This window comes from Mustela erminea, chromosome 4 (assembly GCF_009829155.1).
Source record: "Mustela erminea isolate mMusErm1 chromosome 4, mMusErm1.Pri, whole genome shotgun sequence".
In the NCBI taxonomy this organism is placed as follows: Eukaryota; Metazoa; Chordata; class Mammalia; order Carnivora; family Mustelidae; genus Mustela; species Mustela erminea.
The window spans coordinates 106878456-106905971 of record NC_045617.1 but is presented as its reverse complement, the minus strand read 5'-3'; the positions used below and the strand labels follow the sequence as shown (position 1 = coordinate 106905971).

Here is a 27516-nt window from a genome sequence, read left to right as displayed (position 1 = left end):
TACATTAAGTATGCCATCACTGCGAATATTAGACCATTTGCTTGCCAAAAAAAGAAGTGACTGGCAAAGTCTGATTAGTATACCATCTTGAGAAATATATTATGGCAGGTTAGTATAATCAATCAGTAATCAATAGTATAGTATAATTAGTATAATCAATGAGTAAGTGAGAAATGAGGAAGGTAGGATAAAATATGTAGATTCAAAAGCAAACAAATGCAGAACTGAAGATTCTATTTTTGCTCCTCATTATCAAAGCAAGTATGTTAAAAGTAACCTTTTAAGAGTTTTTGCCATTGTTGTTCCTGTTTGTGTTGTAAAATGTGCATATGCATCTTGGTAAAGACCTATAAATTGCAAAAAGAAAGGATTAAACTTAAATAAAAACACATTATCAACAAATCACTAATTTTAATATATTGGTGTATTTCTCTCTAGGATTTTTTTTTCTCCATATGTACTTACATTTTTTAGAAAAATTGTAATCAGATGAAATGCAGTTTGAGACCTACATTTTCTCACTAATATTACCTTAAATATATTTTTTAAAATATTTCAAGTGACCATATTATAGTCTAAGAATGTTCTATAACATGTTCTCAATTTAAAGATTTTATTTTATCACTTCTAATAACACTAGGATGATTTTCCTTATACATATACCTTTGCTTATAAATCTTATCATTTATTTAGACTATATGTCCAGAAGAGGAATAGTTCACTTAAATAATGTAAACTTTTGGGCACCTGGGTGGCTTAGTTGGTTAAGCACTGCCTTTGGCTTGGGTCATGATCCCAGGGTCCTGATCAAGTCCTGCTTCGGGCTCCAAGCTCTGCAGGGAGTAGCTTCTCCCTCTGATTTTCACCCCTCTAATGCTCTCTCTCACATAAATAAATAAAATCTTTCAAAAAATAATGTAAACTTTCAAAAGAATTATTATTTTAAAGATTTTTGTCAAATAACCATCTTGAATGCTCACACTTGTTAATGTTTCATCAGAACAGTGGCGGCTATACTTACGATTATCTGCCCATGTAAGTACTGTTCACATATTAGTTTACATAATCTTCACCAAATGATGAATAATCTGAGACCTGAAGAGCTCACAGCCAGCATGTATGGAATATAAATCCAGAGCTGTCAGATGAAGAACTCTATCCTTTCTTTTATTGTGGTACATTTTTGTATAAAGCATTGACAATTTAATAATCAGAAAGAAGAGAAGGGTAAAATACATAGATTCAAAAGCAAACAAATGCAGAACTGAAGATTTTATTTTTATAGAATAAAATGTAAGTAAAATATACCTTCATTTAATAGAATAAAATATCCACCTCACTACCCAGTCCAAAAGATCTCATCACTATTTAAAAATATGCAATTTTGAATCTATATTGTATATCTACTTACTGCGTTGTTTCTCCTATGAGTTTTCTAGAACCTTAGTCATCCAGTTCCTTTTTGGAAGGTTTTATTTGTTTTTTAATCTCACACATTTGTCACATTTATTGCATACTTTTATACAGTTTACTATGTCTTTTGATTTTTTTTAACACTACCTAATCTACCCCACTACCCACTTCTGTGTAAAGCAAGAAGCTATGAGAGAAGTATAAGCAACAAGTAGCTAAAGCTAGCTCACATTGTCTATCAGGAGACTGTTCCTTCCTGTTTGTCAGTCCCAGGTGATGTCAGGTGGGACAGTGTGGATTTAAAGCCACTTAATTTTGTTGTTACTTGGTTGTTACAAATGAAAAGGAGAAACAAAAGAAGTAACTCTAGCTCCATGAGCTCATATGGAAAGGCTTGTTTAACCCTTTTAATATAATCAGTTTATTTTCCTTCTGTCTTTATCTTGGTCCAAAGCCTTAGTCCCATTCCAAATCCTGCCCAGGCTTTTCACTGAGATGAATTTAACTAAAGCACATGTTTTGGTTTTTAAAATCCACCTCTAATAATAGTTTAAATTACCTATTTTTGCATGGTTCATGGATGATCTTGTTGCAGCGTCATCAGAAGGTGAAGTCATGTTGTCAGGGCCACATGGATTATGCCTGAGTGTTTACACTTTACTGAAAAGATAAAGTCAATTAGCTGAATACTCTGACCTCAAACTAGCTTTGTGGTTTCAAGTATGTAAGCATTCTGTGGTTCTGTGTTTGTCTTTCCACAGAATGTTTTGATCTGCATATATATAGATTTTTTATTTTACCCAAATATACCAACACAGTACTTTAGAATTATCTTAATTAAGCCCGGTATCTTTTTCTTTTGCTGCAAATGAGCATCTATCAAAACCATCTATTTGACTTATTTTGTTTTATTACTTATATGCATTTTTAAGAAATGATTAGTCTACTAGCCATTTCTTTGTGACATCTTCTATTGCTTTTTATAACTAAAAGTTCTTTCACATTAAAAAAGCAGGACAATGTCTCCAGATCTGTTTAATTCTGTTTTGTTCCTTTTAGTTTAGGCTTGAGTTTAACTCTTTGGTTTTAATTTTGGTATATGGTATAATATAAACCTGTAATATAACTTTTATAAAGAATGTACTAAGAATATTGTCAGTTAATAACTTTCCTGTTGGTTTGTGATGGATTTTTACTCCTATTTTTAGGAAATACAACAATCAAGCCCTATTTATGAACTTCTCTCTTCCTTCTTTTGTTCCATCTTTGCTTTTTTATTCCTTCCTTTTCTTTTTTTTTTTTTAAGATTTTATTTATTTATTTGACAGAGATCACAAATAGGCAGAGAGGCAGGCAGAGAGAGTGAGAGGGAAGCAGGCTCCCTGCCGAGCAGAGAGCCCATGTGGGACTCGATCCCAGGACCCTAAGATCATGACCTGAACCGAAGGCAGCAGCTTAAACCACTGAGCCACCCAGGTGCCCCGATTCCTTCCTTTTCTACAGCTTCTCTTTCCTATGTTTACCACACCACATGGTTTGTAGCTTTTTTAGCATTTTAATATCTTAACCTTTCTGATAAAGCATGTTTTATTTTGTATTCTTTCCAAGATCACTAAAATGAGTCTAGTCAAGATTCTAGAGTTAAGAACATTTACTATTTCCATATTATCATTTCCACATCTCCATCATCAGCTCGCAGTTCTACACAATGTTAAACTACTTGGTTGGCCTACCAGTGCATTTATTATTATTATTATTATTATTTTTTTTTTTTTTTTTTTTTTTTTTTTTTAAGGATCTCAGAGGCTAGATGGACTGGTTTCTGATCTTGTGATTTTTTTTCTTGGCTTTCCTCCATTTGCATCCAGAAAAGAAAGAATGCGTGGGGTACTGATTTCTTTTTAAATCTTTGACATCAAAGAATATCCTTACCATCACACTTGATGGAATGTTTCCAATTTTGAAAATATTTCCCTCATAATATTGACGGAATTGCTACATTGGCAAATCAAATGTTATTCTTAGTTTTAATTATTTAACGTGTTTGGTTTTTTCACATTGTTTAGGATTTTCTTCTCTACAAAGATATTGGCACTTTCATAATGGCATATTTTAGTGTACATCTTTTTTTCATGTATTGTAATTCATGATTAGTGAATCCTTTTAGTCTGTAATATTAGAATAAAAAGAGCCTAGTTTCCTGAAAATCTTTGAAGATGTTCAATACTCGGGAAAAATATAAATAAAATTGTCTGAAGGGGAAAAAATAACATGAGTAGAATATAAAAATGAAAGACAATGAGAAAGTTTAAAACATTATCTCCAACAAAAGAGCATAAGCCAAGAGATTTTTTTCATGACTGATTTCAAACTTCTTACAACTAACTTGATTTAGAGCATATATGATCAAAAGAGCATAAGCCAAGAGAATTTTATATGAGTGATTTCACACTTAGTAACAGCTAACTTATCTAGAGCATATATGATGTAGAAGTTTATGTTCTAAAGCTATCTACTTTAGGAACCAAACTATGAAGGTGGTCAAAAAAACCCCACAATTATAGATGTCAACTTTAATTGCACTTTAAAATATCATGAAGAAAAGCAATTCAACTATAGAATAGTGGCTTAATATTTTTAAATATAGTAATAAAATCAGAAGAGACAATGACACTAGCATTATGTTAATTAACATTTAATGCCTTATATGTCAGTTATTATTCTATAGAATGACTCATTTAATTCTAAAGCAAATTTTGAGGTAGAGACTATTATCAAATTTTATAAATTAATAATGATGGTAAGAATCCACAGTAAAAAATCATTTGGGGGCACCTGGGTGGCTCAGTCAGTTGAACATCTGCCTTCACCTCAGTTCCTGATCTCAGGATCTGGCTCCCTGCTCAGTGGGGAGTCTACTTCTCCCTCTCCTTCTGCCTCTGCAACCCACCCCAGTCATTATCTCACTCTCTGTCTCTCTTAAATAAATAAAAAAATCTTTAAAAAAATCATTTGGGCATGCTAATGAGGAAGATAAGGATGCTGCCTCAGATTAATAACGTTGCTCTATATTAACACATATATGTGAAGTTTAGCAAAGAAAACATTAAAGACATTCCAATTTGAATCATGAAGAATTTTCCATTACCATTATTGATATATGATAGTATCCTACAATCTTAACCTAATGTAATACAAATACAAAATAAGCATTAGAAGTTATAACTGTTGAAAGTTAGAAGTGATACTTTCATTTACAAAAATACATTTTTGTTTATCAAGAAAATGTGTTTTCCAGATAGACATCATTTATTTCAAATAACATCTAATCCCACTCCCACCACAAGCCCATTCATTTATTACTATTCTGTTCTTTTATTTTCTAATTGAATTTATCAGATTCTTTACATATTTTTGTGGGTTTTGTCCCAGTCACTATGAGTAAGAACACTTACATATTTTAAAAAGTGAATCTTTTTAATCCCTTCTATCTATTAGTGGCTATGTTTATCCTTGTTTAGTTTTCTGGTCTCTGACAGAATTTTCTTTGATTTTGCTTGAAGTTATTCTTTTTTTATTATATAAATTACACCTGATTATAAACTTACAATTCCTTAGGTTTTTGTATTTCCTGTCCTCATTTTAATTGTGTTCAAGGGATCTGTGATTATATTTAAATTTCATTTTTTTATTCATCTGTCAATCACAAGTTTATTTTTAATTGAAATTTGTTATTGGCTTTAAAACTTATTATTTTCAACATCATTGCAGTGAATACTATTAATGTATTAAAATGTGTTATCTTCTTTAATACTCATAAGTGCATAAAAAGGATATTAACTGTCTATTTTAGGTTAAAATTGGGTGAATTGTCTGTGATCCCAGAGTTTAGGGTTTCCCAACCGCAGGACTACTGATATTTAATTCTTTATTGTGGAGAGAAGTCCTGTGCATTATAAGATTTCTTTCCAGCATGTCTGGCTTCTATTTCCTCGACAGATGTAACCTAAAATGATTTCAGACATTGCCAGATATTCCCTGGGGGGACAGAGTCACTTCTACTTGAATGTCACTGATATAGCTAGTGCCTTTTTCCTAAGAATGTTCTTTCCGCTATATTGTACTTCTTGATTATTTCAAATATTTCTTTTTGCTTTTATAGAATTAGGTTTGCTTCTCAACCCAGGAAAAGAAAATAAAAAACATTACCTATATACACACAGCTACATTATCTACTAAAACTTTTAGTAATATCAACCAGTACAGACATAAATAGGGAGAAACACAAACAAATAAGAGAGGATCAGGTCCAGGGTTTACTTTTCACAATAAAAGAACCTGGTCTTTCAATACTCTTAGATCATTCCTGGCCTTCATACTAAACTATGTCTCCATTCTTTTCTATTCTTCCTTCAAACTATTCTATAATTTTTTTCTTGTTTGACTCTTTTCTTGGTATCTACTTCTGGGCTCTTTCTCATGCTGCAGAATAATATTTAGCACTGATTCCTTATATGTTACATTTGTATTTTTCCTTAGCTATGATTTATCTTTATGTCTTTCTTCCTATCTACTAGCTTCTCTAATGAATATCTCACTAGTTACAGTTCAGCCGCTCTATCTATCTCATCTGTGTCCCATCTCATCAATGCTACCACTTAGAATCTAGACAAGAGCAAGGAATAATTTTCTAATTTGTAGAAAACACAAGTTTGAGGTAAGCAGTACATGAATAAGATTAAGTGACCAAGATCCAGGTCTCTCTCTCCAGACTGAGCAATAGATATTCTCTGTCTTGACTTGAAGAAATTCCTACTATAGAAAAGACAAGAGGATGGGAAGGATAGAGAAGGGGGTGAGAATTGTGGCTAGGAATGAGTCAGTAGCAGTATAAGACATAATGCATATTATGACACTGAACAACTCATGATAAAATTAGCTTAAATATATACAGTTCATCTTACAAAGTGAGATTGTATGGGTTTAGAAGTCAGGGGATCTACGTTCCAGCCATGATCCTTCCATGGATTATGATTTATCTAATCTAGCATATGCAGTATACAGTTTAGAGTCCTAGGAGTAATGTAATACTGATTTCTCATGAAAGGGGAGATATCAGAAACTTTTTTTTTACCAAAAAGAGAGGGAGTAATATAATACAATCTAAGATTTAGGAAAATAAAATGTAAATGATGAAAATTAGAATGGAGAAACAGAAAGCTGGGGGAAAATTTAAAAAGTTTAATGTGCTCTAAGGAATAGTAAGTATGGCAGAGTTGTAAAGACTTGAGAAATATTTCAGATACCCTCAAAGGACTTGATGAATCAAGGAGAAATAAAGGGGGAAAAAAGTCATTTTATATAGCCTATTGAACATCTGAAATTCAGTTGGACAGAAGATAGGATAAATAGCTTGGTTTTATCTAAGTTCATTTTGAGGGATCTGTACACCATGCATGGGGGAGAACTAAGTGGCAATGGACCATGCAGGTGTAATTCTGTGAAGGCAGTAGGAACTGGAAACAGACGTTTGGGAACATCGTTATGCTGGGTGCAAATGATATTTATTTGGAAATGGTATCACTTAGCAATAACTTGTAGAAAGAAAGAGAAGACAACAGACCTTAGAGGGCAATGAAACAAGATTTAAGAATTGGGTGATTGAACTGGGAAAGAATGAGGGGGAGGATAAGTAATAAAAGACTGTAACGGCTCATCATGGAAGCTAGTGGGAGGACTGAATTTCAAGAAGAAATTGATCTGTTGCATCAAATCTCCAAAAGAAGTTGGGATTTAGAGAGAGTCTTGGCTTTTGTAATCATTAGATTTGGTAATTAGAGTAATTTCAACTAAGCATTACAGGTAAAAGTTATTATGGATTGAGGAGTAAGTGGAAAATTTTAAATGAGATCAATGAATACAGATTATTTGTACAAATTATGGTGAAGGGAAACAGTATATAGGATCCTTGGTAGGAGAATCAGGGTATTTTCTTTAGAAAGGGAAGACTTCGATATATGAAATATTAGCAAATGTGTCAAGACTTATGGCCTAACTTCAACAAACAGTAAGGCATAGCTTCCTGTGAGCAATAGGGACTGAGATAAAATGTAAAGGACTCTTGGGAGTGAAATAAAGGTGATGATAATTAGGTAAATTAAGGCATGAAGATATAAAGTGGGATTCTTATGTCAGTAAAATGATGATTTCCAAATTTGTTTTAAATTCCTGCATACAATTAGTTAGCAGACGTTAATTTGACATTTAATGATAATATAAATGTGCTTTTGAAATAATAATTTTGAAGCATCCAAAGAGCAGAGAATGACAATATTGATAGTGACTGGAGCTATTGCTCTCAGTCTAAATTTATATAAAATCTGGAACCTGAAATTCAGTCTAAAAGGGGGAAAAAAAAACTTCTTTGAGCCAAGCAAAGCTAAATTTGATTTGGACTATAATAGCTTGAAATCCAATTTTGGATAAATCCCTTACACAAAGCACTTACTATAATTTAATCATGTTTTGCTTTTGCCATCTCTTCCTTACCCTTTCATTTTTTTTCTCAGTTTATTCCTCCTTCATCCACAAAAGACTATTTCACTATTTAAAAAACATATTTATGATTTTATTAATTAATTATTTTAAAACCCCAAGTGCAGTACTTTATAAGTGCCAGAACATTAGTAAATGGACAAAGTTTCAGGGAAAAGATAGTGTATCATTCATGAAAACTTCAAAAATTTATATTTTACCACAGCTATATCCTGTCTGTGCATTCTCAGCTACATATCTATACAGAGTTAAAATTTTTCTTGTGTATTTTTTTCACAGATTTACAGAGAAATAGACACAGTAATATATATAGGTTATAGAAATAAATATAGGTAGAGGGGTCTATTTCATTTTATATTGTGGTGCTCTTTAGTTCTTTTTGCCAACTATTCCAGTTTTCCTCTTTTTCAGACACATGGTATTACTGTACTTCTGTTTGGGTGGAGCAGAATCAGTATCTTTGGCTAAGGAATGTGACTGAAAATGATGTGTCTCTTTGGGGGAAGAGAGAATAAATGCTGCTATGAAACTGAAACTCTCACTTCTTTTGCTGAAATGGTCATTGGTAATGCTCCAGATGATGTCTGCTCCATCGGACTGAGTCCAGAGTGAGGACAATGATGAAGGGTTACAGCCTTGGTAACCCTTTGACAGACCTTCTCATTAGTAAGAAATAAGTGTTATTTTAAGCATCCTGAGATTTGGAAATTATTTGATCAAGCAGCATAATTGAGTCCACAATGACCAATTCACTTACTAACCTTTGAAAAATTTAACTGATCAATTAATGGTATTGCCACATGATGTGTATCCAATTAGAGACTTCCTCACTTGGACTATTATGTGACTTAATGAGAAGAAAAACTGAAAAATTCCTCCATATTAATGATGGTTACATTTTATCTGGATATGTTTTCTTTTGTTTTACAAGTATGTAAGTACTACTAAATTTTTTGTGAATTTTGAATTTTCAGCAAGATTAGTAACTTTAGGGAACCCAGTTCTGTCTCCTTGGGGAAATCATCATATTTTCATACTCTAATTTACTCTTTTAAAAATTTAAAAAAAAAAATCTGACTCTCTTAAGTAAAGGGCTATCCTTCTGGCCCATATGTGTGTGCAGTTGCCTTGTAGTTGCACTTTTAATTGGAAGAAATCTCTGCTCCTATCAGAAAGTGTCTAGAGTACTTTTTCTCAAAATGTGAAGGGAGTACAGCAAAAGGCTTTCAAGTCGGATTTCCCTGGGTCTTAATCCAAATCTGTTATTTACCAGCTGTGTGATTTAGGCAAATTATTTAATCTTACTAACATGCCATTATTCTCATTTATAAAATAAGAATAATACCTATTTCCGTGTATTATCCTGAGAATTAAATTTGATAACACACATAGAGTACTTAATGTGTGTCACAGACTAATTAAATTATATTTTTAGGAAGTATAAGTTTGTCAAGTAAATATGATATGGACAAGTTTAAAATACTTTATTCAACTTATTAATTAATGAACAAACCTGGTTTATACAGCATTTAAAGAATGATACATTTATGAGCAGTTTAATAAAGGCATTTGAGAATAACATGATGGACTAGATACAAATCTGGTCACTGTCTTACGGAACAATAAATGATAAGGTTTAAAGTTATTTGTTTCCACTGAATAGAAACTATTTGCATCTCTACTGGGTAGAAGTCTCCAAACCAATGAAGCCTGTGACTTTTAATTCATAGTCTTAAATGCAAATAATTTTAGCTCATTCTACCAGATGCCATCAGTATCCCACGGACACAGCTATGATCTTACCATTTTAACTTGCCCCAGCCATCTTCTAGCTGCCTATTATCTGTGTCTAGGAGCCTGAGGGCTTGCAGAAACTTTCTTCCTGCGAAAGAGAATAGAAATTCTGGGAAATTAATGCTCTTCCTCTCCTCAGCATCATCCCATTCCAGAGTGCATTGCATAACAATAGCTAACAGGAACTGGAGTGTTAGTGTCTTAACCTCCTCATCACCAGAGTTTCCCCAGGAGAATAAACTAATTACTGGCTTCAATAAATGACTCAATTATACAAACTTCTTTTCCTCATTCTTTTCCCCCCACCAGCTTACTCAATTTAAAGTGTTTTCTACATCTCCCAAAAAACACTTCCACTGAAACTTCTCAGGATCTGTTTCTGGAGCAGCCCAACTGAGACATCCAAATTCTGCCAAGATTCCCAAAACATAGCCTATCTTTCATCAACCAGTCAAACCTGTAGGGGTAGTTGACTAAATACTATGGTATGCCTCATGGTAAGCCTTTTCTTCTGGGTTAATTGTTCCTCTATTAATTCTCAAAAGGACAGGTATAGGGAAATCTCTCCCCACCACTCAACCACTTAACAAACTTGGTCTTATCTCCCATTAGACACCTTCATAGAATATGGTGACATTTATAGTTTTTTGGGACTCTTGTTTTTCTCCTCCTATTTTATTGTAATCTCTGCAACTATCTTGCCTACGTTATTTATTCATTGTATAGAACCTACTATAGGCTCTCATACTGATAGGCAATAGACAGATATTACTTGAATATTGTTCAATAAATAAAGGGGGGGAAGAGAAGCACACATAAAAGCAATGTTTTCAACTAATCAAAGAGCTAAAGACATTACATACATTTTCCGACAAAATAAAAAGTGAAAATATTGTAAACTTATACTTTTAAGTGTCAGCATTCTTAGAACAGTTAAGAAACCAATGTGCCAGTTTTATATTCCATCATCACCTTTCATTTCCACATATAAATTTATTATGCTAATTATAACTGACTTTTATATTTAAAAATAAAATGGGAGCCAACTGATAGATACCTATAGCAAGCCTATTAATTTAACCATTAGTCTTTTTCTACTTTTAAGTTTAAGTTGTAAAAAACAAAACCACTCTTGTAGGGTACTATAGAATGATAAAGTTATATTCCTAGAATCTCTGTGCAGCTATCTTCTTTATTTCAGTTGCAGAATCTAGGTATTTCCAGACTATTGAGTCCCTGATTATTCCTCCCTATAGCATTTTAAATTTTATGGGGAGACTATTTGTGTGTTGCCTTCTTAGTATGAAATTACCCACGAAGCAAAGTAAAGCCTATGTCTAAATACATCTATGCCCTGATAATTTGGAAATAGAGGTACAAGGTAATTATTTCTAATAATTGCTCACCTACAGCTTGCTGCCCTGTACACATAGTAAAATTACAAAAGACATGAGGCATATATGTTTTCCTGCAAGTTATGTAATGCATTTTTATTAACCCAGGTTATATTTGTTTTTTTTTTTTTTAAAGATTGTACTAAGTTATTTATTTGAGAGAGAGAGAGAGAGAAGCTGAGGAAGAAGGAGAGAGGGAGGGAGAGGAAGCAGACTCAGAGCTGAGCCCAGGGCCCCAACATGGTGGGACTCCATCTAAGGACTCTGAAGTCATGACCTGAGCCAAAACCAAGAGTCTGATGCTAAAATGACTGAGCCATCCAGCCTCCCCAACCCAAGTTATATTTGATAGAATTTTACTAGTAACTATGATTTCTATATTGATCTGTTTTACATTTTTTTCTGATTATTAATTTTAAAAATTATGTTTTATTTATATTGCTGTCATGACTGGTCCATAATAAGCTAAAATAATAGAGCTCATTAAAACTTCAATACAAAATATCACGTACTAAATATTTAAAATAAAATATTGCTAATAAATTTTAAACTTGGATCTTTTGTGGCCACCATAGATTGTTGGCCTGAGGATATTATTAGATCATGAGCAGAAAAAGACTCAAATGCTTATTTTTTTAAAGTGTAAAAACTTATGTTATCAAAATAAAAAAAAACCACAGTAAAATCAATCACCTATCTTAATGCAGTTCAACAAGGTCATTTCTTGTAGGTATTACTATAACAGAAATGTAGTTAGCCCAGAAAACTTCTGGCAGCTCTAAGGATGCTGGAATTTTATAGCTGCCCTTGCTCATTTCTTTTTGGGGAAGAGTGGAGGAAGGAGAAAGCTGCAGGTGAACGCTGATTAAATGAACGATAAGGTCTTTGATGGATCGATTTTTTTTCACATTTTTTAATTTAAAAAGTAAAACTTCTGATCACAGTTTAAACTGAAAATTATGGCCAAGATAATAGAGGTCTGATTCCAGTGCAAGTTAAGGGAAAAAAGTTGCTGCTCAAATGTCAAGACATCTTGTAGTCCAAGAAGATTAAAACTAAACTGTTTGCTATATGAATCCCAAGGTGCAGCTATATCTCAGCTTTGATGACATTTAGCCAGTGACTTTTCATAGCTTGTTAATAATGTATAGCTGTCCTATATAAATTTGCAGTGACAGAAGTGGCCGTTTGGAGTGGAGCAGTTAATGAGATTTATTCCTGACAGAAAATGCAGATTTGAAAAGTATTTCTAAAAAATCAAGATTGATGTCAAAAGAAATCATGTATTTAACAGACAATGGCATCATAACCATTTTTCGGGTGTTTAACCAAGATCACAGAACTTTGTCCGGTGATATATGTTCTATTTTTAATCAACATTCTATATAGCCCAACCCCCAGCCTTCTCTGCTGCTCATTTCTACTTATCCTGCGTAAATCAGAAGATTTCACCTTACAAATCACTTTCTCAGGAGAGATTTTCTCACCTTTGACTCGGTTAGTTCCACATAATTCATGTAAGTTTTCTGTTGTAATGCGGACCACATATTTTTATAATAGTCTGATGTCTGTCTTTCCCACTGGATACAACTAGCATGTTTCTTAGCAAATTTTTAACTTTTACTGAATCATTGAATCAACATTAACTTGTACAGGTATGAATATTCTTTGCACAAGGAGAGCTTTCGTTAATTTATTAGACAATGAATTGAAGTATATCTATAAGAAAATTTCAGTGTACATTCTGCCTATTCAATATTAATCTCCCATTAATTATTTTTCCCCAGTAGAAACAGAAGACTGTTATTTTTAGTCATGTCTGTATCTAATATTTCTACTTAAAACCTAGCATATATACAAATAAGGCATAAACTATGAAATGTCACAAGGTAGTTATGAGACTGAGTATAGAAGAGGGGATATAAGAAAGGAAATGACTTTGCAAGTTAGTTATTAATCTTTATTTAATATCTATAAGAATATAAGTAACCCTCAACTTCTGCTGATTTGCAGAGAGTTATCAGTTTATTGAAATTATTATTGAATGTATTTAGCTGTAAAAGTAATAGATATTTATTATGAATATCTCAAAAATTGAGTATAAAAAATATAAAAGATTACAAAGCTGAAGGAAATGAAATTGCCACGTTAATAGGTCAAACATGATCAAATACAATTTCATTTTCAGAACCTAACTAAATAAATCTTCAAAAACTAAAATATCACTTGTTAAATTTTGTTGCATCTCCATTAACATGAGCATATAAGGATGCATATTAATTTTTTGGCTGCCATAACAAAGTACAACAGACGGGGTGACAAATTTATTGTCTCAGTTTGGGGGGCTAGAAATCCAAAAGCAAGATGTTGGCAGGATTAGTTCTTGCTGAGAACTGTCAAGGAAACCCATAATTCTCCACAACTTCTGGTAGCCTCAGGCATTCTTTGGCTTAGAGACGGTAGTTTTCATGGCTTCCCATGATCTTCTTTCAGTTTGTGTCTGTCTCTGAGTCTAAATTTCTCCTTTTTTATAAGGACACCAGTCATATGGGTTTAGAGCCCCCTCTAATGACTTTGTCTTAACTTGACTATATCTGCCAAAGATGCTATTTCCAAATAAGTCTACATTCTGGGATATGAGGGGTTAGGCCTTCAAATATCTATTTTGAGAGGAACAATTCAACCCATAACAATACACAATATAAAAACAATGTAAACAAAATGAACAAAACAAAATGAACGCATGTTTAAAAATATTCATGGCGGGGGCGCCTGGGTGGCTCAGTGGTTTAAGCCTCTGCCTTCAGCTCAGGTCATGATCTCAGGGTCCTGGGATCGAGCCCCACATTGGGCTCTCTGCTCAGCGGGGAGCCTGCTTCCTCCTCTCTCTCTGCCTGCCTCTCTGCCTACTTGTGATCTCTCTCTATCAATTAAATAAATAAAAATCTTTAAAAAATAAATTCATGGCACACATGCAGAATTTTATAACCACCTCTCACATAGGCTGTATATAGATTTTGTGACCATGTACCATATAATTACTGTATACCATGTTATACTTTGCTTATAAAGCTGGTCTTTATAGCTGATCATATAGATGGTTTCCAGTTATTTGTTATCAAAAATAATACTGGGGATGCATTTCTTACCTGGGGCTTGGGGATCTTTTCCATGTTCACTGGTTGTTGGCAGAATCCATCTCCTTGTCATTGTAGTACTGAGGTCCCATTTTCCTATCAGCCAGAGAACATTTTTAGCTTCTAGATGTCACCCTTAGGTTCTTCCAACATAGTCTCCATGTTCCTGTATTTTGCTTTCCTCTAGGTCAAAAAGTGTGAGTATCACCAGTGAGGAAACACACATACACACACTTACACGCGCACACACACACACACACACACACACACAAATCTCTGCTTTCAAAGAGCTCACTTGGTTAGGTTAGGCTCATTCCAGATAATCTCCTCATTGCCACACAATTTAATATAATCACACAATGATATTTCACCATAGTTACAGGTTTCACCCACACTCAGGGGGAGGAGAGTACACCTGATTGTGGGTCAACTTAGAATTCAGCCTACAACAAATGTTCTCATTAGTTCATATTTGCCTTTTTGATGATAACTTTCCTAGAATAAACTCTTGGGAGGGAAATTGGTAACTCACAATAAATGCAAATTTATGTAAGCTTTTAAACATATTGCTAAAGTCTAGTTTTCCCTCCCACTAGTATACTTAGAGTACCTGACTATCTGTGCATTCCCAGGAACAGTTTATCTCAACATGAAAAACAACACACACTTACTTACGTGCATATACAGACATGTTTTCTTCTGAACCATGAGAGAAAATTTGTAGGCATGTAGTGTTTTGCCCCTTAATACCTCTAGATTTCCAGACACTGAGAATACTGATTATATAATTGCAATAAATTATTAATTTAGATGTTAAACTGCATATAATATTTTTTCAAATACATGGAATTTAGTTACATTTTATCAATTATTGCAATAAAGATTTTTTAAAGTATTTTTATTAACATACAATGTATTATTGCCCCAGGGGTACAGCTCTGTGAATCATCAGGCTTACACATTTCACAGCACTCACCATAGCACATACCATCCCCATGCCCATAGCCCAACCACCCTATCCCTACCCCAAACCCCCCGTAACCCTCAGACTGTTTTGTGAGATTAAGAGTCTCTTACGGCTTGTCTCCCTCCCAATGTCATCTTGTTTCATTTCTCCCATCCCAACCCCTCACAACCCCCCACCATGCCTCTCCAATTCCTCCTATCAGAGAGATCATAGGATAATTGTCTTTCCCTGATTGACTTATTTCACTCAGAATAATACCTTCTAATTCCGTCCATGTCATTTCAAATGGCAAGATTTCATTTCTTTGGTGGCTGCATAGTATTCCATTGTATATACATACCACATCTTTTTTTTTTTAAGATTTTATTTATTTATTTGACAGAGAGAGATCACAAGTAGGCAGAGAGGCAGGCAGAGAGAGAGAGGAGGAAGCAGGCTCCCCGCCGAGCAGAGAGCCCGATGCGGGACTCGATCCCAGGACCCTGAGATCATGACCTGAGCCGAAGGCAGCGGCCCAACCCACTGAGCCACCCAGGTGCCCCCACATCTTCTTTATCCACTCATCTGTTGATGAACATTTATGTTCTTATGTTTGAATATTGTGGACATTGCTGCTATAAACATTTGGGTGCATGTGCCCCTTGGGATCACTATATTTGTATCTTTAAGGTAAGTTCCCAGAAATGCAATTGCTGGGTCACAGGGTAGCTCTATTTTCAAATTTTGAGTAACCTCCATGCTGTTTTTCAGAATGACTGCACCAGCTTACATTCCCACCAACAGTGTAGGAGCGTTCCCCTTTCTCTGCATTCTCGCCAACATCTATCAGTTCCTGACTGGTTAATTTTAGCCATTCTGACAGTGTGAGATGCTATCTCATTGTGGTTTTGATTTGTGTTTCCCTGATGCTGAGTGATGTGGAACACTTTTTCATGTGTTTGTTGGCCATCTGGATGTCTTCTTGACAGAAATGTCTGTTTATGTCTTCTGACCATTTCTTGATTGGATTATTTGTCCTTTGGGTGTTGAGTTTGATAAGTTCTTTATAGATTTTGGATACTAGCCTCTTATCTGATATGTCATTTGCAAATATCTTCTCCCATTCTGTCAGTTGTCTTTTGGTTTTGTTGACTGTTTCCTTTGCTGTGCAAAAGCTTTTGATCTTGATGAAATCCCAATAATTCATTTTTTTTCTTGCTTCCCTTACCTTTTTAGGAAGAAGTTGCTGTGGTGAGGTCAAAGATGCTGCTGCCTGTGTTCTCAAGGATTTTGATGGATTTTTGTCTCACATTGAAGTCTTTGTTGGGAGATTTTTGATGATTGCTTCAATCTCCTTACTGGTTATGGGTCTGTTCAGGTTTTCTAGTTCTTCCTGGTTCAGTTTTGGTAGTTTATAGGTCTCTAGGAATGCATCCATTTCTTCCAGATTGTCAGATTTGCTGGCGTATAGTTGCTTATAATATGTTCTTATAATTGTTTGTATTTCTTTGGTGTTGGTTGCGATCTCTTCTCTTTCATTCATGATTTATTAATTTGGGCTCTTTCTCTTTTCTTTTTGATAATTCTGGCCAGGGATTTATCAATTTTATTAATTCTTTCAAAGAACCAGCTCCTAGTTTTGTGAACTATTCTACGGTTCTTTTGGTTTCTATTTTATTCATTTCTGCTCTGATCTTTATTATTTCTCTTCTCCTGCTGGGTTTAGGCTTTCTTTGTTGTTCTTTCTCCAGCTCCTTTAGGTGTAGGGGTAGGTTGTATACTTGAGAACTTTCTTGATTCTTGAGAAAGGCTTATATCACTATATACTTTCTTCTCAGGACTGCCCTTTGCGTCCCAAAGATTTTGAACAGTTGTGTTTTGATTTGCATTTGTTTTCATGAATTTTTTCAATTCTTCTTTAATTTCCTGGTTGACCCACCATTCATTGTTTAGTAGGGTGCTCTTTAGCCTCCATGTATTTGAGTTCTTTCCAACTTTCCTCTGTGAGTTCTAGCTTCAGAGCATTGTGGTTTGAAAATACGCAGGGAATGATACCAATCTTTTGGTATCAGTTGAGACTTGATTTGTGACCCAGGATGTGATCTATTCTGGGGAATGTTCCATGTGCACTAGAGAAGAATGTGTATTCTATTGCTTTCGGATGGAATGTTCTGAATATATTTGTGATGTCCATCTGGTCCTTAAAGCCTTTATTTCCTTGTTAATCTTTTATTTAGATGATCTGTCTATTTCAGTGTGGAGGGCATTAAGGTCCCCTACTGTAACTGTATTATTCAATGCATTTCTTTGATTTTGTTATGAATTGGTTTATATAACTGGTTGCTCCCATATTAGGGGCATAGATATTTAAAATTTTAAGTTTTCTTGTTGGATAGACGCTTTAAGTATGATATAGTGTCCTTCCTCATCTCATATTATACTCTTTGCCTTAAAATCTAATTCATCTGATATAAAGATTGCCAGCCCAGCTTTCTTTTGATGTCCATTAGCATGGTAAATTGTTTTCCACCCTCTCACTTTGAATCTCTAGGTGTCTTTGGGTATAAAATGAATTTCTTGCAGATAGCATATTGATGGGTCTTGGTTTTTTATCCATTCTGATACCCTGTGTCTTTTGATTGGGGCCTATATCCCATTTACTTTAAGGGTAACTATTGAGAGATATGAATTTAGTGCCATTGTATTGCCTGTAAGGTGACTATTACTGTTTATTGTCTCTTCTCCTTTCTCTTTCTCCTCTCTCTTTTCTTAGAGGACCCCTTTCAATATTTTCTGTAGGGCTAGTTTGGTGTTTGCAAGTACTTTTAGCTTTTGTTTGTCCTGGAAGCTTTTTATTTCTCCTTCTATTTTCAATGACAGAGTAGCTAGATATAGTATTCTTGGCTGCATATTTTTCTTGTTTATTGCTCTGAATATATCATGTCAGTCCTTTCTGGCCTGCCATGTCTCTATGGGAAGGTCTGCTGCCAATATACTATATCTACCATTGTATGTTACAGACTTCTTGTCCTGAGCAGCTTTCAGGATTTTCTCTTTGTCACTGAGACTTATAAATTTTACTATTAGATGATGGGGTGTAAACCTAGTTTTATTGATTTTGAGGGGGATTCATGGTGCCTCCTGGATTTTGATGCTTGTTCCCTTCACCAAATGAAGAAAATTTTCTGCTATAATTTGCTCCAATATACCTTCTGCCCTTCTCTTTCTTCTTCTGGGATCCCAATTATTCTCATATTGTTTCATCTTATGGTATCACTTATCTCTTGAATTCTCCCCTTATGATCCAGTAGTTGTTTCTTTCTCTCTTTCTCAGCTACTATATTCTCCAACATTTGGTCTTCTGTATTACTAATTCTCTCTTCTGCCTCATTTATCCTACCAGTAAGAGCCTCCATTTTTGTTGCACATCATTAATAGTTTTTTTTTTTTAATTTCAAGTTGGTTAGATTTTAGTTCTTTTATTTCTCCAGAAAGGGATTCTCTAATATCTTCCATGCCTTTTTTTGAGTTCAGCTAGCACCTTGATAATCGTCATTCTCTGTCATATTACCAAGGTCTTTATTGATAGGTCCCTAGCTATCGATACTGCCTCTTGTTCTTTTTCTTTTTCTTTTTCTTTTTTTTGTGGTGTGTTTTTCTGCCTTATCATTTTATCCAGATAAGAATATATGAATGAGAACATAAAATACTAAAATGGTGGCAAAGACCCCAGAAAATTATACGCTAACCAAATCAGAAGAGACCTGAAACTTGGGGAAGAAGAAAGTGGGGGGAAATTTAAAAATTAAAAAAAAATACATATATATATATACACATACATATATATATATGTATGTGTATATATATATATACTGGTGAATAGAACAGAGCCACCCACTTGGTTTTAGGTGTATTCTGGTAATTTAGAAGAAACTACCTCCCAAAATTTTAAAGAAAGAAAAACACATATATATATACACATGTATATATACATATATATATGTATATATACACACACACACACACACACACACACACACACACACAATAATGGTAAACATGATGAAGGGATGCATTATTACTGTAAAGATGAAAATTCAAAAAGATTCTAAAAAAGGAATTGATAAGATAGGAATTGATAAGAAAAAAAGGAGGAGAGGAGAGAATGTGATCAGCCTAGAGACTAGAACAAATCCATGTGCTAGATTTAAGGTATATTTTGATTTGTTAGAAGAAATTGTATCCCAAAATGTTAAAGAAAAAAACCCTGTTAAGTATACAAGAAATAAGGTTCAATACAATGAAGAGATAAAATATGACTGTAACAATGAAAATCAAAAATACCTTTTAAAAAGGTATTGATAAGATAAAATGGTTAAAAAAAATTAAAAGAGGAAAGAGAAAAGGTAAAAAAATAGAATAAGAAAAAAATAAAACTAGAAAAATTTATCTTTGAAGATTAAAAGATCATAGGGAAAAGCCATGAATTCTATGTGTTGCTTTCTCTTCCCTCTGGAGTTCTGCAGTTCTCATTGATCAGTGAACTTGGTCTTGGCTAGATGTTCTTGCCAATCTTCTAGAGGAGGGGCCTGTTGCAGTGGTTCTCAAATGTCTTTGCCTGAGGCAGAATTGCACTGCCCTTGCCAGGGGCCAGGATAAGTAGTCTGCTCAGGTTTTCTCTCTGTAGCTTTTGTATCCTGAATGCTTTCTGTACAGCTTTGGAAGATGGGAATGAAAATGGCAGCCTCCCATTCTCCAGCATAGAGGAGCCAAGGGCTCCAGGCCCCACTCCTAAGTGGACCCTCAGAGAAAAGCAGTCATCACTCCATCCCTCCATCTTCCTGGTCTCCAGTCACACTCCATGCTTACCTGGCCTGTCACCAAGTGTTTCTATCTCTAGCACATGGCCCCATTTGGAGTCTCCAAACCCAGCAGATTCCTGCCATGCACTCCCATGCCACTCCTCCTGGAAGAAGAAAGAGGGGATCTCCCTGGATCTGCCACTTGTAGGTTCCCTGCTTGAAGAGCAGTGACCCATCTATGCCTTGGATCATGGTTTAAGGTAACCCTGAGCTGAGCGCTCACTCTTTGGCATCGTCTCTGTAGCTGATATCCCTGCTCTGATACCTGGAGCTCTGCCACACTCAGACGCCCCCGGTCTTTCTGTGTCCCTACGGGTCCTGAGACCACACTGTCCCTGTGAGGGCTCCACCCCCGTTCAGCCTCTGGAGTGTCATCTTCAGAGGAGCAGACTTCTAAAAGTTCTGATATTCTACTCCACTGTTCCATCACTTGCCGGGAGCCAGCCCCTCCCCCCATGGTCTATCTTCCCATCACTTCGGATTCAGTTATCTGCAATTACTACCTTTCAGAAAGTGATTGTTTTTCTGTTCTTAGAATTGCTGCTCCTCTCCTCTTCTATCTCATGTTGAGTTTTTAGGTGTTCAGAATGGTATAACTATCTAGCTGAACTCCCTGGACCTAATTATATCTCAGTGTCCTACTCCTTTGCCATCTTCCTTCCTCCTCTCAGTAAAGTCCTTTTTAGCAATTTATTCATCCCCTGTCTTCCTCTCCAGGATCTATTTCTAGAAGTCCTTTTGTTATTTCTTCTGGAATTATTCACCAGTCTTTCTTTGTCTTTCATGAGTTTTATTCTTTGTATGAGGACAAGCCACTTACTCTGTGTAATCTATCTCAGTTTTGATCTATCTGACACACACATGCACACACATACAATTTGATTCAGATTATACACTCTCAGCAGAAATACTACATTAGTTATACTATGTCCTTCTCAAAGTATCCCATTAGGAGGTACATGTTATTGGTTTATCCCATTGTTTACATAAACTTTGATCACTTTCCATGAGACTTCTCCATTGAAAGGTATTAGAGACTAGTTAAATGAGAGATACTTTGAAATTATATACATATCCCATTTCTCATCAAATTTTTACTCATTAGTTTTAGCATATTGAAGAATGCCCTGCATCCCTGCCAATCCAAAGTAAATTCTGTCTGGGTATACACATATACATGTATATACCCATACACACACAATTATAAATCTGTTTATAATTTTTAAATGCTCTATACTTAAAAGGTTCTTAGACTATCTAGTTATCCCTATTTCTGAAAACAAGTTTCTTTTTAATATTTTTAAATAACATGGTATATGATATTACCAAAATATTTTCTTGAAGCTATGCAATACATTTTCACTTTTAAAAATATAAAATTGGTGGGTACCTGGGTGGCTCAGTGGGTTAAGCCTCTGCCTTTGGCTCAGGTCATGATCTCAGGGTCCTGGGATTGAGACCCACACTGGGCTCTCTGCTCAGCAGGAAGCCTGCTTCCCCTCTCTGTCTCTGCCTGCCTCTCTGCTTGCTTGTGACCTTCCTGTCAAATAAATAGATAAAATCTTTTTTTAAAAAAATAAATAAAAATTAAAAATTGGCACTTACTCATGGTACTTTATAATCAGTAAGTCATAATTATCCCCACTTTTTTCATCCCCAAGTCATCATTACTTCATAAGCTAATATTTTCAATATTAACTATAGCAATCAGATATTATAATACTGCCTTTATTTTGGCAGAATCCTTAAAATAATTTTTTTAAATAAAGAATAGCAAGCAGTTTCTTTTAGAGAATTTAAGAACTTGGAGAAAATAAATTAACTTATCCATCTCAACACATGCCTCTTTTCACTTCATGGTATAAATAATGATAATCACAACAAAAAAGGGAGCACTAGGGGGTGCCTGGGTGGCTCAGTCAGTTAAACCTATGCCTTAAGTTCAGGTCATGACCCCAGGGTCCTGGGATGGAGTCCAACATCCAACTCCCTGCTAAGTGTGGAGTCTGCTTCTCTCTGTACTCCTGCTTGTGATCTCTCTCTCTCTCACACACACACATACACACACACACTATCAAACAAATAAAATCTTTGAAAATAAATAAATAAAAAGATAACACTAAAAAAAAAACACTAACCCTTGAAAGTGCCCTAATTGTTATAACATTGAAGTAAGTACATCTTTACTTTTTTTTTTCATTTCCCCATTTAATATTTAAATTTATCCTCAAAATAGAACTGTGATTTTAGTTCTAATATAATTTTGAAATTATAAATAAAAAAATAACTTATGGATATTTTTAAATGTAAATCTTGATATTTATCAGAGTCACACAACCTCCAATTGCTAGAGATATTACTTATCTCTGTTATTTCTGTGTCAAAGATTCCAAAATCTTTGCTCTTACTATTATACACCCTTAATACTATATACTACTCTCTATTTCTGTTAATAAAAAATTGTATTCTGAAGGAACTCCTCAAGGAGTCAATTTCAGATCCATAACTACATGCCAGACTTATGTTCCCCACAAGAATCCAATTTTTTAATTTGTCTAAAATAGTTCTACTTTGAGTTGTTTAGACACATCCTTTAAATCTTAACTCCTGTTTTGTTGATTCAAACACACGACTGCTCTGGTGTCTGGTTTTCAGTGTTTCATTGCTCAGATAATGATGTGTTCATTAAAATCTGCTAATCGCTTAGTGTTCATTGTGGGCTTTAGCACTGAGATAGACCTAAAACTTTCTATTAGTTGCATAGCAAAGAGAAATGGTAAACAGTATTTATTCCCCAAAGAAATTCAGCAATCTCATAAAGGCTTAGTTGATGTAAAATAATAATGTTCTGATGAATGGAGTTCTAAATGATTATTTCTAGTTATTTGCTCACTAAATGTGATTAGGGATTAAAAAAAAAAAAGCTTTACATAGCAAAGAATTACTGATAAAGAAGTTCAGGCCACTGACATGCTGATGCTGTGTTCTGCAGGCTCATAGAGAGATTTCTCCCATCCAGTAAATATTCTTTTGATTCAGAACAATTTAGCATGGATAAATGATTGTTCTAAGACTGAGAATATTACATGACTATAGTTAGCAATTGCAAAGAAGGAGAGCACAGATCACCACATTAACCACATTAAAATTTATATTTAGATCAATTCAGATAGGCTGAATTCAGGAATTGGTTTGCAAAACATATTTCCATAGATCTTTCCCTGCTCATCATGTTTTCATAATGTCATATTACAGTGTTCTACTTCTTTTGATGTTAGGGCATTTAAAATGGTTAATGGTAAGTATAAACCTCAAGAATGTATTAGCTTTATAATAATTCTTATGGATATAGTTTCTGTCTCTAGATAGCATGCATTCCTAAAAGCCATTTTGAAAATTACAAAATAGAAATTTACACATTTTCATATGATTCTACCTCACAAGAGGCATAAAAACTTTCAGTATTATTTCTCTTACGCTTTTTATTCTCACTCATTCCTTTATATCTCAATTCTTTTACATCATGAAATGACAAAACTACCATATTAAGACCTGGCTGACTTCAATTTTTTAAAAAAATGAAACCTATTCAATTAAAAACATATCTAGTGGTTTTATGGTTTATAAAATCTGGAAGTTCACTTATGAATCTAATTTTAGGCATAGTTGGATCCAGGGATAATGCAGTCTAGAAATTATTTCTCTATCTTCTGACTCTACTTCCCTGTATCTATTGGCTGTATTCAAAAGTGAGCTCTCTATATACATAATAGGAAAACTACTATTGATAACTTTGACCCTCCATCTTCTCAGGCTACAGTTCAAAAGAAAACTGAAATCCACTCATAGGAAAATGAATCAGCACTGCTTGAGTCAAATGCTCACCTACAAATCAAGCAAAATTCCACATTTATCTGATTTTCTTCTTGAAATTTACAATCTCTATCATGTCAAGTGAAAAAACAGTATAATTTTTTAAGCATTTCTATTGTAATACAGCTTTGGAATTTAAAAAGTACATATCTGCCTGCTCTACCTGGTTAGGCATATTTTTATTTCAACTCAACATTTTTCATAAAGTAAATGTCACATAGTTAATTGGAGGAGATGCCAAAGATCCTAAGCTTCTTGAATAGGGCTCCTAACCTTAGATTCTGAGCTGAGTTCCCCCATAGTCATTTATCTGAAATGAGATACTAAATGCTTAGTGATTACAAAAAACAGGAGTGAAGATTCAAATGGGTTTTTGTCTTCAACATGAAGTATATTAATGCTTATTTTTCTACAATTTGCATGAATTTTCAAATTTTCAGTGTAGGGATTTCCCATATAATCTCTTTTCACAAAAATCATGCAGAAGGCTTTTAGATTTATGGTATATTAATTTTATAGCATAAACTTCTATTCCACCTTTGGTGCTTTATATGGTGAAAAAATAGGGAAAAAATTTATAATGCTAATAGTTAACCATACATTTAAAAAGCCACAATGTTGACCAAGAAGGAGATTTGTATTTATATATAATACTGGTGTCCAAAAAGGGACAAAAAGTCCAAAAAGGAAACTTCTGTGAAGGTTCTGAAAATGGCTTTTGGTCTCTAAGACCTGCCTTAAAGTTTTTTCATATTTTAATGTTTAGCTTTACTTCAAAATTCACGTCTATGCTTTTCCTTAGTGTGAGTGTATTCCTAGCATTTTTCTGATTATTATCCAGACATAGACTTCTTTTGGTTTACAGTTAAGAGAGGGGTATTATGAATTGTGTCTTCCAAATTTCATATGTTGCTGATTTGGAGATAGGGTGTTTAAAAAAATAATTATGATAAAATGAGGTCATATGAGGGGGACCTAATCCAATATGACTTATATCCCTATAAGAAGAGATAAGGACACAGACTGAGGGAAAAATCACATTAAGACACCAGAAGAAGACAAACTATCTATTAGTCAATGAGCGAAACCCCCAGAAGAAACCAATACTGCCAACCCCTTGATCTTGGACATCAAATGCCAGAATTGTAAGAAAAGAAGTTTGGATTTAAGCTAACCAGTCTGTGTTACTTTGTATGTCAGCCCTAGCAAACTAGTAGAGTGGACAAGGAAATGCGTGAGAAAGAAAATTCCTAGAGCCCCTCAATGCAGTTGGTTAAGCAACCAACTCTTGGTTTGGGCTCAGTTCGTGATCTCAGGGTCCTGACAACAGACTCCATGTGGAGCTCTGCACTCAGCATACAGTCTGCTTAAGACTCTCGCTCCCTCTCCCTCTGACCCTCACTCTGCATTCTCTGTCTCTCTCAAATAAATAAGGAAATTTTAAACAAAAAAAGAGGAAGAAGAAGAAGAAAATACATAAAGTAACCATAGCACTGTTAAAAATGTAAAATTGTTAAAGACAAAAGTTAATGGATTAAAGATCTTGGTTAATAAAGTGGCATTAAAAAGGTATTTGGTAGGAAACTAGGAACACCTGTGTCATGTTCTTAACACCCTTAAAAATCCCAGCATGAAAGATAATAGGGAAAATTGCTTGAAAATGAGCAAACTTAATTACTTTGAGACTATGGCTTTACCCTTCCTACCCAATACAAGCTATTTGATAATAGATGACATAAGGGAGGATTCTTTTGGCCCAAGATGAAAGTAGTCTAAAAATATATACAGGCTGGATGACTTACTCCTTCTAGAAATTTCCTGAAACACAAAAATAATATAAATGCTAAAAATTAAAAGAGCATAAAAAATGGATAGATTTTGCTTGATCCCAGATAGGAGCTTTTTCTTGCAAAGGTAATGTAACTACTTGCATAAGCTTTAACACATCTTAATAATTATAATTTTAAAGGTATACATTTATTGATTTTAATAAACATCTAATAAATGATAAACATTAATTTGTGTATTTAATTTAAAACATAATTGACATTCTCACTATTTATAATAGCAAATCTGGTAATAGTTTCTTTAAGGAAGCAACATATAGCTGCCTATAACTAAACATTTCAAGTAGAAGCAGAGTCTATTAAAAGTTTATTTTTGTATGTATACATATATTAAAATTTGAGAAGCACTTCCATAGATCATGTTCTCTCACTCTAATGTACCTATTTTAGAAGTCAAAAATGAAAATATTTTATAAGATAGTTGTTTCACAGCTATGAGTTCTATAGAATTCATGACGTATTTTCATTGTGCATCTTGTGGATAAATGTGACTGTTATGTAAATCAATTTCTATAATTGGAGCTTGAATTTTTTTTTCTTTACTCAGTTTTCTAATGATAAAATTATAAATTAGAAAGAACAGTCCTCAGGAAATATACAGTTTGGTAAATAAGTAGAGGTCAGCATAGTTAATCAGCATTTTAATAAGCCTAATCAAAGCCATAGATGCTCTTGAGAGAAATAAATTATCTGCATATAAACAATCCCATAGGCATTTCTTAAAGTTCAGTTTATGCAGTGATTTATTAATTATGATCTGATTTAGACTGAAGAGTGGTCAGTATTTAATTCACTTTTATTATTTCCCAGAAAATTATAAAAGGCATATGTGTTTTATGTTAGAGACATCATCACAATTTTAGCTATATTAGCAATTAACAAAGAATTAAAAAGAATTTTAGATATTTTGGATTCCATGCTGAATTAGCATATACATTCAAACTTTAGCTTAAAATTAAATTCTAAAAAGAGCAATTATCTAGAAAGACACACATTTTATACATTCCCATTTCTTTGCTATACCTTGGGGCAAGATGGAAAATAGGTAATGTCGTGATGCAGACTTTTTTGATACATCATATATCTAAAAAGAAGGAAACTACAGAAGTATATTGTTTTAAATACATTATACTGTTAGTTAAGTACAAGCGATATTTCTTTCCCTATTTATTTAGTGCTAATTTTCCAAATCATGCTGCTATAGAATTGCGTAGAAAATAAGAAATTTTCACTTTTAATGTTGCTCCTAACTCAAGCCTCTTTAGTAAATACTACCTACCTATTGAGGAATCATGAATCTGCCCCATGGCATAAAACGCATTGTAAATACAAAGGAAATCAGCTTAAAAGTAGACTTTAAAATCTTACTAAAGATATAGGATCTTATAAAATTGCCAAAAGTTCTGTTGAGAATTGCTTAGTCATACACTGTGCCCGTGGACATCAGGCTAGAGCTAGGCTAGTTAAAACTGAAGAAGAGAAAATGAGAGTAATTACATGAAAGGCCATTAAAGAAATAATGATTTATATATTAAAGCTGGAGAGAGATATTTTGGATGTCTGAGAAAGACTTAAGTTCATTAAAATACCATTAATCAAAAGAGAAGTAAAGACTGCAATAAGAAAATATGGTGTATATTGAGGTTGGGGACATGTCAGAAACCATAAAACTTATAATTTTTATGTACTTTTGTA

At 34.0% G+C, this 27516-nt stretch overlaps 1 protein-coding gene and 1 long non-coding RNA gene across 2 annotated transcripts in view; one reads left to right on the top strand and one right to left on the bottom strand.

Moving 5' to 3' along the window:
* EYS (eyes shut homolog) overlaps positions 1–27516 on the top strand; it is a 1637266-nt gene that overhangs the window by 768617 nt on the left and 841133 nt on the right. The gene's annotated exons all lie outside the window — the stretch shown is intronic.
* LOC116588812 lies at positions 284–9848 on the bottom strand. Its single transcript, XR_004285099.1, has 3 exons — positions 9772–9848; positions 1973–2073; positions 284–347 (listed from the first exon to the last, which is right to left on the bottom strand). It is a non-coding gene; the product is annotated as an uncharacterized LOC116588812 (long non-coding RNA).